Raw genomic sequence first — 11,756 nt, forward strand, 5'->3', positions numbered from 1 at the left:
GAGCGTCACAGCTAATGGCAAGGCTGCACCATGTGGTAGGCATCCAGCTGTGTCCCAGGGGGGGTTTGAAGAGCCAGATAGAGCACTGTATTCCTACTTCTTGAGTGATAATTTTTTACTTAATGAGATACGCTGTTGCTGTGATGGCCTATTTTAACTCAAGGGTCAGCCAAATCAGACACATGTACAAAGAATCTTCTTAATTTAAAAAAAAAAAAAATGCTGACCAGGGTTTTTATTTCTTTTTTGCCATTTTTAGTAACAGGGATGATAAATAATCTAAGCTTTACTCCTACAGATTAAATTTGTATGTTTTAAAATCTTCTTCACATTCCTTTAGAAATTCTTCTACCACTGATAGTCTTACCTTTTTAACTCTGGATATTCACATAATAGCAGGTTAGAAAGTCCTCCAATTACTTCCTCTGTTGTATGTCAAGGGCAAGTATTTCAGTATAGGTTAAAATGTGACAGTATTTAAAGACCAACTAAAATACCTATCTTCACTCAAAGAAAAATCAGCAAGTGGTTACAAACATATTTGTTATTAATGAAATGAAAATAAGAACAAACATTGACATGCACATTTTTGTTTATCTTTCATTCTGAGAACCTATTCAAAGCCACCTTTTAAGATGTTTCTCCTTTAATTATGTATGACAACTCATTACTAAAGCCAAAGACAGGTCTTGAAAGTGTTTACATGTATCTACTACCTCTGTGCGCATGGAGGTTGCCTGGGCTAACACGGTGCTTCACTGAACCAGGTCATACACCAGGTCAGGCAATATCTAGGAGCAATTCAAAAAAATGAACACTTACCAAGTGATGAGAAGAGAGATTTGTAGAGCTCATCCTTCACTCTTAGCCTGACTGTGCTTTCCCTTTATTTTTATAAGTTCAGTTGTCAGATTCTCTGTTTCTCCACTGGCAAGATGCTCAATTCTGTAGTTAGTTTAACGCTATGATAATGTTGTCGCTTTGTTAATAAATGGTAATGAAATTTTTAGGCAGCACTAGAGCAATGACTTAAAAGAAGGATTGGAATGAAGAAAATGACAGATAACTGGAAGGAACTACATACAAAAAGAGGCAAATTACGGAAAATGTGAGAATTGCTATACCCCCCAAAAAAAAAATAAAAAAAATGTCTATTTTGCTCAGTTTCTTGTAATCCTGGAAAATTTCCTTTCTCTAAAATAAATACTCACTTCTTTCTGGGCTGCAGCCTTTTGTCTATAAAACTGAAAATAATCCTATACCCAGTGCTTTTGCTGTGACTCATTTCATTCAGGGATCATGGCATCTGTGTGTCAACTTGATTCTGCTTCGTTGTAATTCAAAGTCTGGGAGGAGGTTCCTGTAGTGGGTTTACGTGGCAAGGTTTTGGTAGCAGGGAGCCATAGGGGTGGTTTCTGTGAGAAAGATCTAGAAGCTGCCCCATGTTTGGGAAGGGCCCCATTGTTTTCCAGATCCGAGCCAATAAGCGATGTTGTTTTGCGCCTCTGTGAGAGCATATTTAAGACAGGGAAAAAACGCTGCGCCACACAGCAGCCGGGAGAGTCAAGGGAGTGGGAGAACAGCCTTGCACCAAGGTCAGTGTAGAAGGAGGGGGAGAGGTGCTCCAGGCGCCGGAGCAGAAGTCCCCTGCGGCCTGTGGTGAGGACCATGGTGAAGCAGGATGTCCCCCTGCAGCCCATGGAGTACCACGGTGGAGCAGGGTTCCACGCTGCAGCCCGTGGAGGAGACCACGGTGGAGCAGGTGGCCCTGCACTGACGGAGGCTGCCGCCTGTGGAAGACCCCTGCCGGAGCAGATTCTGGGCCAGACCTGTAGCCCGTGGAGAGGAGCCCACGCAGGAGCAGGTGACCTGGCAGGAGCTGCTGCCCGTAGGGGAGCCAGGTTGGAGCAGTTTTCTCCCGAGGGATGGACCCCGTGGTACGGACCCATATCTGGAGCAGTTCTGGAAGAGCTGCTGCCTGTGGGAAGCCCACGCTGGATCAGTTCATCAAGGACTGTATCCTGTGGGTGGGACCCCACAGCACAGGGGACGAGAGTGACCGAGAAGGAGCGGCAGAGAAGAAGTGCTGTAGACTGACCATAACCCCCATTCCCCGTTCCCCTGCGCCGCTCGGGGGGAGGAGGTGGAAGAGGGTGGATGGGGGGGGAAGGTGCTTTTGGTTTTTTTCCTTTGTTTTCTCACTTCTCTCGCTTGTTAGTTGTAGGCAATAAATCTTACTATCTCCTTATGCCGAGTCTGTTTTGCCCGTTACAATAATTATTGCGTGATTTTCTCATCCTTATCTCAATCCTTGAGCACTTTTCACATATTTTCTCCCCATTCCTCTTTGAGGAGGGGGAGTGAGAGAGCGGCTGTGGTGGAGCTCGGCTGCCCACTCGAGCGGAACCACGACAGTTCCTCTTCTGCTACAGTGCGCAGGGGGGTCTACTTTCTCATCCCCTCACATCAGCACACCCACTATTTGTAAACTTGGGGTTCTACTTGGATTTTCCACAGTTCATTTGATTTTTTCTGTCTAACAAATTCACGCCATTGTCAGAGTACTGGAAAATGACCTTATGAGTGTTATATAAGACCCCACATTTAGAAGAACACGATAATGGGTCTTGATTAGTGACTGGTAAAACAGTTAAAGAAAATCAAGTTTAATCCTAAATAATTATCACATTGCCATAGGGATTAAAATTTGTCAGAATTCAAACTTGGTGAAATCTCTGCCACATTCATATCTAGGTGAATTGTTCAAGACTGGAAATGTACCTGAGTCATAGGTTTTGAACGCAGAGCTTTCAACACTCACTTTTGAACTCTCACTTTTTGAACCCTCACCTTCTTGAACAGATGGAAAGATGAAAGGGCAAGTTGGGATGCAAACTCCTATTCCTACTCATTCTTCAGAGTAACCACAATAGGTCAACTTCAGATTTCTTCAGCTCAGAACACACCACTCCCAAAGCTGTTTTCAAGTGCTGGAATGTACACCTGCACTTCCCATTTTCCCATTCAGCAAATTTCTCTTTGGCTTTTTGGTCTGTAGGCCTCATTTGTTGCTGTACAACTGTAAATACCCCTAGGGCAGTTTTCTATATGTCAGATATTTGCTTTCCACTAGAAGCTCATTTCTGTCCTTTCAGGTATGCTCAGTGATGTTGTCTGATGAAGGTCATGACGAGATGATGATCACTGAGGATATTGGCAGGTTCTCCCTTTATAAGCACCACTTAACACCCTTCTTTCGCAAGTCAATTAATCTCCAGCTGTTTTATGGAAAAGATGTGTTTCTTTCAGAGACTTGGATGTTGTGTTGAATAAAAGAAAATAAAACTGAAGATAATAGTAAAGAGAATAAAGGATACATAAAGAAATACGTGAAACAGTAGCTTCTTAGGAGGGTAGTTGGAAAGGATGAAATGGGAAAGTAGTTGTACCTGTGGCAAAAAGCAGTCCAGGGCTGGTCACTCTAGATAAGCACTGAAAGCGATAGCATTATATTTATTTCTACAGCTAGATAGCAGAAAGCTCATGGCCTGGTAAGGGATAAATCTGCACTGCTCTAGGCATTCAGAATTCCCACTGAAGTGAATGCCTACAGCAGGAGCATTGCTCAGGTAAACACTATGCAAACTATGCTAAAGAAATATCTTTACCCAGTCAGACAAACTTAATCCTAATTTTACATTCACTATCCTGAAATCCTTCCACAACTGAAACTCCCAATACCTTCATTTGTTAAGAATGACATTTGAATAAAGCTGATCGTTTTTTCTCTGCAGTAGAACAACATTTTTCTTCAGCTATACGTGTTGTCTATACCAGTGCTGCTTATCTAAAGTTTTCTCTTTTTATGGCACCAGTGCACACTCCATGCTAATCTTTGGCAGCTTGTATCACTTGGAAATTGCAGAAATCTGACCGCCTGCTTTCCACCTCACCAAAAATCCTGCCTGTGAGCCAGACATATATAAGATGTGCCTCAAGGTAGACTGATTTAATCATTTGAATTACTGTTTTAATCATGATTTACTTTGGCAGATGAAAATTCCTGACTTGCATAGTTGATTTAATCTTCTTTTCCATTTCCACATTTTTGTTATTTCCCTCCAGAAAAGTTTGATTTTCATTGATTAATAATCTAGTCACTATTTGCACCAGAACGTAGTCTCTGCTTTATATTGGCTCTTCTTTTTGCTAATCACTAGTGTGTTCTAACACTGTTTGCTAACACTAATGTGTTCTCTACATACATAAGCACTTATACAACATGACATGTATTTATTCATATTTCTAATGTTTATATTTTACTATCCTAAAAAAGGGTAACTGATATTTCTTAGAGTTGAATTCTTTTTTATTCCTGATTAGTGCTGCTGTGACCATGGGCAGCCCCATAGAACTGGCACAGAAATCCTCCTCAGTGCTTGCTTTATTTAGCCTTCACCTTTCCTTTCAGGATCACTCCTACACATCATTCAGCATTTATGCACTTTATTTTGCAGGTACAAATCAGACACATAAAAAGAAAGAAAGTGGTTGCATCTAGCAAGTCTGCAAGGGAACTGGTTGTATATGGACAACCACATGGTGTGTGGAATGCTACAGTTTAGGTGCAGGAGGTAAGTCTCATTTTCGGAAGTAAGTGGTGAATCAAAGGGTTGGATTTGCAGCTAAGATTTACATCTTGGTACTGCAGTACTGCTGTGTTCTTACAGACAAGAACAGTGCAGATAGTCTGTGGTTTGTTTGTACCACTAACAGACTATGACAGCGACGTCAAAATATTTTTATTTGGTAGGAAATTAGAGTTTACATAATAGAATTTTACTATATTTTGTGTAGTTATTTCCAGCTGTATTTCCAGCAATGGTCTTTCAGCCCATGGAAATGTTGTCTTCTAACCCTGCATCCCAATCAGACCTCTTGAAAGGTTGCATATAGAACACTTGCCATCATCTACAGGCAAGAAAGAATTGGCAGGAGGTGCTCCCTGTGAGAGGCACATAATTGAGGAGTTGGCACCTCACCCTGAACTGAAATAGCCTCATAGACATGCTGCAAATATTTTCCTATTGCCCAGACTTCTCAGCGGTGAGGGACTTGGCAGGGAGCTAAATCCTGTATGAAGGGTGATTATTTTGTGATCTGCTTAGTTAAGATCTAACCACCAAGCATACTTATTTTACTGGCAGCTGCTGGTGACCCTGCTGGTCATCTGCGAGGCTTGCCAGATTACTTTTGTAAGCAAGTCAGGGATACCTATAACTTTCAGACTGATGCCTTTTTCTTTGTGTAGGCAAAAAGATTTCTCGCAAATGAAATTTTGTTAACAGGTTGAGGCTATCAAATAATCAGCATATGCCCTAAGTAAGGAAAAGGAAAAGGAAAGGGAAAAAGGAAAAAGGAAAAGGCCCACATACCAAAGAGACAAAAAAAAAAAAGTGTCAGTGACCATACTGTATTTCTACTGTACTCTGAACTGCAACACAAGGACATTGGAGATTGTTGTATAATTGTGATAGCAGAACTGACAATGCACTAGAAAGATACAGACTTAAAAGACTTCAGAATATTTCCTGAGCAAGCAATTCTAGGGGGCCCTGCTTGAGCAAGTGTGTTTGCACCAGACGACCTCCAGAGGTCCCTTCCAACTTCAAACATGCTGTGATTCTGTGATTGTAAGGTAAGGCCAAACATCTAACATGCCATTTTGTGGACACATATTCATGGCAATGCTTAGAGTTGACAAGCAGCAGGCCAGTCACCAGCGCCATTCTTGCACACTTGCAAAAACCAAAATCCATGGAAGAGTTCATGATGCTTGCTGGTCAAGAATGAAATGGAAACAGCTCCTAAATCACAGTTTAATGGTACTAACAGGAAAAACAATTGCCAGAAACCGATCACCATATGTGGTACGTATGCGTTAAGTTTGGGGAATCCATGTGAGAGCAACAGCGATTTCACAGCTTTGCTCTCACTTCTTGTTAGCACCTTGCAGTCTTCTAAAAAGCTTGCTAGAGTATGCAAGTACTTAATTCATAGCTACCCAACAAAAACCAGACAAGGTGTTTTCTCACTGTTGGCAGCACAATGTCACTGTAACGCTTTGCTAGCTGGAGTCTAAAATGACCTACTCATTTCCACACAAAAAAATTAAAGACAAACCTACTCCTCCCAAATAACTACTAACAAAGCCCCCAGAAGACGAACTTAACTACAGATCTGCAGAGATAATAAGGCATTTTGGTGAGATTTGCACTGAAATCACATTCTGGGTGACCTTTAAGGGGCTGGAGCCCGAATCTTGAGTATTCTGTCCTATTTCAAAGTATTCTATTGTTTACTTTCCAAAAGATGCACAAATGAAATGAAATAAAACTAAAAAATTATTAAAAAAAAAAAAAAAAGGAGGAGGAAAAAACAGGTTTCTATAGCCAGTTCCCCCTTTGAACAGGCAGAAGATACAGGATTCATGGAATCTGCTTTTACAGTGTCCTCCATCCCGGCTGGCTGGCAGAATTAGAGTGCAAGCTACAACTCGCAGCTGGTATGGCAAGTGTCACACTGCTACAGACACTGCTGTCTGGTTAGCTGCCCTTTGGAAGTCACAGACCACCGGAGAAATAGTGAGGCAAGAGAGCCATTAGTTTCCAGAACTGCCCTTTTTCTCAGCACGAACACTTCAACAACCTTAAATTGCAACTCTTCAGATACACGGAGCATTTTTGGTGCCTTCTGCAGGATCCAAAGAAGCAAGGATGAAGTTGTGTTTCTTGGACCTCTATGCCAAAAATATTCTTAACCCTTTTCCTTATCCTAAAGCAATTTCCAAAGACAGGTTTGCAATGGTTTGAATGACATAACGTATCATATAATGAGATACCATGCAAAGTCTATAAAATTACAGTAAATCAGTAGTGCACTTTCAGCATGTTTTAGTACATGGAGAATGCTTAATTGTCAGTAAACAGGCTACCTTGTTCCTCCTGTGAAGGGAATTTATTTATTAGTAGCTGGAAACTCCAGTTCAGCAGTCCCATTTGCCACTTTTTGCAAAAACAATAAGGTTACGCTATGGTGTTTCTTAAGATCTCTGGGATCAGATAGTCTTTCCAGATCCTTATGCACAGGGAAAAGATCACCTGGTATTGCATTGCTATTTATCTGCTAGTGGCAAGCTGAATTTTTATTAAAGCTTTATTGGAAATAAGCCCACAATAACAGTAAATCAGACAGCAGTTATAAATAAGAAGGAACAAGTGACATTTTCTATATATTAACATGAAAAAGCCATGTTTTGTACCTTAATCATACTGTGCAGTACCATAATGTGACTGTTAATCTGATTTTGAATCAAAAGTTTATCTTCTATATATGTTTAGGGGTTTTCTCTATTATTGATTGATTTTATTATTGTTTGATTATAATACCTGTTCTTTCTACGGTGTTCTTGGTTGTACCCATTTTATAAATGTAACGTTTTCCACATGCAAATGTGCTTTCAGAGAGAGTTGTGTACTCCTCGATGCCCCACATCCCTGTTGACTCATCTTCTTGATAAAATGTTGTCTTACAACAACCTGGATATGCCTTAAACTTAGGTATAATTGGGAGAATATATTATAACTCATAGTTGTCCAAATAAGACCAAGTTAAACCGATACTGTTTTATATATGAAATGTTCAATAAATTCCACATTCCCTGCCTAAATTTAACCAACACTGAAAGTCGAACAATTAAAAAGAGAAAATCTTTAGTAACTAGCTGTATAGCCCAAAATATTAAGTACTGGTGGTAAAACTTATGTATATGCAAGTGCACATAAACACAAAGTGGTTTGGAAAACTGTTCAAATGGTCTTCCAGGAAAAATAAATAAATAAATAATAAAAACAATGCTCTATTTGGTTTCTGAATTAATCAGCTCCTTCAATATAAGGGCTCCTGTGTTGAACTCTTGTCTTATTCTGCCCTGGTCAGACAGTAAATTATACAGTAAGTGTTACACACAACAGAGGGACAAGCCATGTCCTATCAATATACGTGTGCCACATTTAAAAAAGAAATAAGTTCTAACTCCAACCTGACCACCTTCTTTGGTAGCCTTGGACAGATCAACCAAATGGTTCTCATTTATCTACCCTGCCTGCTGTTGCAATGGAAAATAAGCACTTAGCAAGTGCTCAAGGACAGAAGCATGCACTTGTGCACTACACGCTTTTACTGTTTCTAGTGTTACCATTTCCTCCCTCAACTGAGCACTATCTCTTCATTATCAGTATAAAGGCAGGAATAAAGCCAGAGCCTATGGCACTTTATGGTAGAGCAGTCTTTACAAAACTTCCTTTTACAGCTAGCATGTGAGAGGTGCACTTGTCAAAACCTCACTCATTAATCTATATATTCACCTCCAAACTAGCCTCATGACCTTGTCATATATAGAGATTTATACTGGAGAGGATTTTTAAACTAAAAAAGAGTAGGTTGAGATTAGATATTAAGAAGAAATTCTTCACTCAGAGGGTGGTGAGGCCCTGGCACAGGCTGCCCAGAGAAGCTGTGGATGCCCTATCCCTGGAGGGTCTCAAGACCAGGCTGGATGGGGCTTTGGGCAGCCTGGGCTGGTGGGGGGTGTCCCTGCCCATGGCACGGGGTGGAATTAGATGGGCTTCAAGGTCCCTTCCAATCCAAACTATTCCATGATTCTATTAATTTAATTATTTTAATCAATAATAAGATGGCAATAGAATAGGGTTACATGCCAACTACTTAACAGCCATGAACACCTTTCATCGCACAGGCCCAGTTACACTGATGTGCTAGTGAACAGGAGTAAATGTATCAGAACAGTAAGCATTCATGGCAACCTGAAAATGGCATAAACTTAAAATCCTTACCTTTATGTCAGCAAAACCAATAAAAGAAAATCAATGGTCAGCAATGATTCCCTGTAAAATGGCCTAGTAACAGTGTTTAAGATGCCTGTGCTGAGACCCATTAGCCAGTAGAAAATGGCAACTGTGAGTTCTGGGAGTTTGCACATCAACTGAAACAGCTAACAATGCTGATATTTAATCATCATAACTATGATGAGGCAGAAAAAAAATGAAATCTCAACGTTTGTTTTCCCAATAAGACTTGGCAGACAAGCACGTAGTAAGTGCATTTGCAGGAAGTTCTTACGATTTGCTCTGAAAAACACCCTTAATGAATTGCGAACATCGCCAAGTTCAGTCTGTGTCTTTCAGTGCAAAGAGAGAGACAGAAAGGAAAGTAGTTTCTGGAGCTTCTCTACCACTTGAGAGCTAGTCTGGAAATGCCTGCTTAATTAGGTAGTTATTTGGCCATCACTTCAGTGGCGCCTGAAAAATATACTTGCTATTTACTGCAAATGAAAGGCATCAAGGCAAAAAATCATTCAATTTCACAAATGTTTGTCTTCATGAACCATGTAAGAAAGCAATCTTCACCAGCAATACCCACATGGAAAAGGCTGCCCTCAGTTTTTCCTTCAGTTTCTTGGCAAGATTTCAAACCAGGTCCCTTCAACACATCTGTTCCTGTTATCCTAAAGCGGGTGAAGCAAGCACTCCTTATCAGCAGAGAACCCAAGTCTTCTGCTGGTGTTAGCCAGACACAGCAAACACCTGTACACCTCATGCAAGTTTAGCTAAATGAAATGCAGCCCCCACCCATAAAAGTTGATGAAAAATCAGTTTCTGATGAATTTCAGATGATAGCTTCTTCCATAAAAGCGTAAGTCCATGAGGAAGAGAATCACTTCAAAGCCAACTGCTCTTCACAACAAGGCACGTTTATAATCTTCACTAAAGAAAGATTTGGCCCTTATTTGTAAGGGCTGTCCTCATGCCTAATCAGATCGTCCATCCAGTTCTGCTGATGGGGATGTTTTTTAAACACCATTACTCTCAGAATTTTATTCTCAGCGTAGCAGCCCTATCTCAAACTAAGTTTTGCCATATCAAATGTAAGCAGCCATCGCCCTAATTTCACGTTACTCTGCCAGTGGTGGCAGACCTGATTTAGGAGGGTTTCACACTAACATCCATCTGCATTACTTCTAGTCCCCATGATCAATTTTAACTTCCCTTGCTCAAGCTTGCTTCTTTGTTTTTAAACCTATCTGTCCATAGATGCAGTGTAAAGAGTGCCTACGCATACAGCTGAACTTTGCCAGCTCAGTGCAGGTCAGAGGGCCTGGCACAAGGACCCTGCTGAAGCAGATCTTTTGAGACAAGGAAAAGTACCATGGGACTACAGGCAAATTCTACGAACTGAAGTCATTGTACTTCCCCTGAAGGCACTGGGAACAAAACTTTGTGATGTAAGCAATAAACAAAACTCCTTTAGCTAATCAAATGCTACCTGCGTATACTTGTGGTGGTAAAAAACAATATTGAAGCACATTCAGAAGTACTATCTTTACTTAATTTCAATACCATGGTTCGAACATTAGCACAGGAATTTGAGGTACTAAAATTCTCTCTGTACTTGCACCCTGAAAAAGCCTTTTTCTTCCCTGATACTAACCCTAAGAAATCTTACATTTGCTTTCTTGTTATCTACAGAGTGTTCTGCTGTCTCTGACGATATAGTTTGCTCCTTCTCTTGGCTTACTGTCTGTCAATGAATAATGCATTTCTCATGCTGCGGACTCTCTCCATGGCTGGGAAACATATCGCTCTGTTAGGAAAATGTAGTGACATGCTTCATTGTGTTACTTTGTGCAGCTGCTTAATTCAGTCTATTGTTTATTAATCTTTGCACATATCTCTTGTGTTTACTGATAATACAAAGGCACCACTCATTCTGCCCCGGAATTTGTGACAATAAGATGGGCAGAGGGTCCTGCACTAAGTGACTCTGGGCTGGGCAAGGCTCAGCCAGTACGGAACCGGAGTATCTGTGCTCTAAGTGAGGCAGCGTGGAGAGATGGGCTTACTGCAGGAAGATATACCAGAACAAGTACGTAGGTGGAACAGACAATCTGAAACCTGTACATCTCTTATTTTGCTTAATATTGGTGCAAGTCTGGGCCACTTTCAAGAAAAACTCAATGCAAAGAGGTCAGCGTCATCCCTGCATATAAGGCATAAAGTCTTTCTTGCTCTGCTTCTTATAAGGAACACAGTAAGCCTAAGAAGGGGGGAAAAAATACAAATAAAATAACCCTAGTGCCTTTTAGTGGCATCCCAAATGAAAAGCCTGGATTGTCCTTTCTCTAGCTTATGCAGTAAAAACAGTATAACAAACGGGAAGGCTGGGAACAATGCGAGGACACCCTGAGACAACAAGGACCCTTCATAGGTTACTGTTTTCATCCCACCGGCTGCTACAAGCCCATAACATTTTTATAGCTGTTCCCTCTTTTTCTCTCAATAATCTGCATCAAAACATGGCTCTTTCTTAGCTCACTAATAGCTCTAACATGCAGAAACAGCATGGAGAATATAGGAATTCAGCAGTACTAAGAAAAATTCTAATCCAACTAAATCTGGCAGCACAAATCTCTTACATAACCTGTGAACTGGAGGACAGTCTGATCGTCTGGGAACATTAATGTGTTCTTCTTACTACATTAAACAAAAATGGCAAATTTCCATAACAGATTTTCTTTTGCTTTTCGACACATAATGTTGCAGGAAAAGAATCACATGCTAATGAGAAATTTCTAAGATCAACAAAACATGTGTTTGTATGACAATTCCATTATACCG

This window comes from Aythya ferina, assembly GCF_964211825.1.
Source record: "Aythya ferina genome assembly, chromosome: 3".
NCBI lineage: Eukaryota > Metazoa > Chordata > Aves > Anseriformes > Anatidae > Aythya > Aythya ferina.